The following is a 1,393-nucleotide window of genomic DNA, read 5'->3' on the forward strand; positions in this document are numbered from 1 at the left end:
GTCCTTTGAGAAATTTCATGAATTGCAAATAATAAGAGAGAGAGTAGGCATGATTGTTAAACTTTGACAACTTTATTAAAGATTCAAAATACTGTTATTATATTAGAATATTTTATAGTTTGAATTTTTTGGATTAATTCTTATGAATGTACCTTATATAATACACATATATATAATTTGATAATACAAATAATTGATTCCTTGAAGAAGCTTGTTTTGTTAATTTGCATTTCATATTTAGAAACTTTGAATAAAAATGCATTACACTTTTACTCCTTTTTGCCTTCCTTTCTGTTTTATTTTTATTTTTCTTTTCTTTGATTATTTATTTACTATTTATTTTTTAGTTGTCAAATGATCCTTTATTGTAATATTTTCCTTTGTGGGTTATCTGGTGGCTCAGTTGGTTAAGCCAATTACTCTAGATTTTGGCTCAGGTCATGATCTTAGGGTTGTAAGATCCAGTGCCTATTGGGCTTCATGCTCAGTAGGGAGTCTGCTACTCTCCCTCTCCTTCTGCCCTCCCACCCTCTCATACACACTCTCATAAATAAAATAAATCTTAAAAAAAAAAAGAAATATTTTTCCTTGTAGTTCTTAGCTAGATGGGCATTCCACTGCACCACTGTTGATATTATCTATGATGTCATGAGCATGTTGGCCTTCCATATTGCAGCCAATGGATTGGGCAGTCCCCAAGATCTCTTTAATAGTTCCAGATAGTTCTCTGGCCAAAGATTGGTGCCCCTTCTGTCCAACAATGTTTGCAATCTCATCAAAAGTGATATTTCCACTGTGCTTAAGGTTTTTCTGCTTCTTTCTGCCTCTTGGCAATTCCTTGAGGGCTTTGATAACCAGGGTTGAGAGAGGAAGGCGCCACTTCAATCTGGGCCTGTCTGTTCTGAATGGTCAGTTTCACTGTAATCCTCAGATCCTTCCAGTCCTTCCAGTTGCCTTGGTGATGTCATCATCACCTTTTTTGGAGACAGACTCAGGGGGCCATTCTACAGGGCTAGGGCAGATGTGGCACCCACATCCCCATTGGTCACTTCAAGTATATGAATTTGATCTTGTTGGGGTCCAACTTAAGTGGCATGGTGAAGGTGGCTGGTGTCAGATGAATCTGGATTCAGGATGACTGAAGACACTTGCAGCTTCTTCTCTTTTGAGCCAAAAGTCAAACCAAAAGCCCGTGATTTTTAAAAATAACATTCTAATTTTTCTCTTTGCGTTTCATATTTTTAAGTTTTTTCATATGTTGGGTCATCCCAAGTTGCATTTTTTAAGGAGGGAGAGGCAGAAGGAGAGGAAGGAGAGAATCTTAAGCAGGTTCCAGAGCCAGTACAGAGCCCCATGCAGGCTCCATCTCAAGACCCTGAGATCATGACCTTGG

General features: G+C 38.0%; 1 pseudogene; it reads right to left on the reverse strand.

Annotated features, from left to right (window-relative positions):
* Window positions 1-597: 597 nt before the first annotated feature.
* Window positions 598-1,111, reverse strand: LOC116864818 (annotated as a pseudogene).
* Window positions 1,112-1,393: the final 282 nt, after the last annotated feature.

This window comes from Lontra canadensis, unplaced genomic scaffold (genome assembly GCF_010015895.1).
Source record: "Lontra canadensis isolate GAN:19392208 unplaced genomic scaffold, GSC_riverotter_1.0 scaffold6, whole genome shotgun sequence".
Lineage (NCBI taxonomy): Eukaryota > Metazoa > Chordata > Mammalia > Carnivora > Mustelidae > Lontra > Lontra canadensis.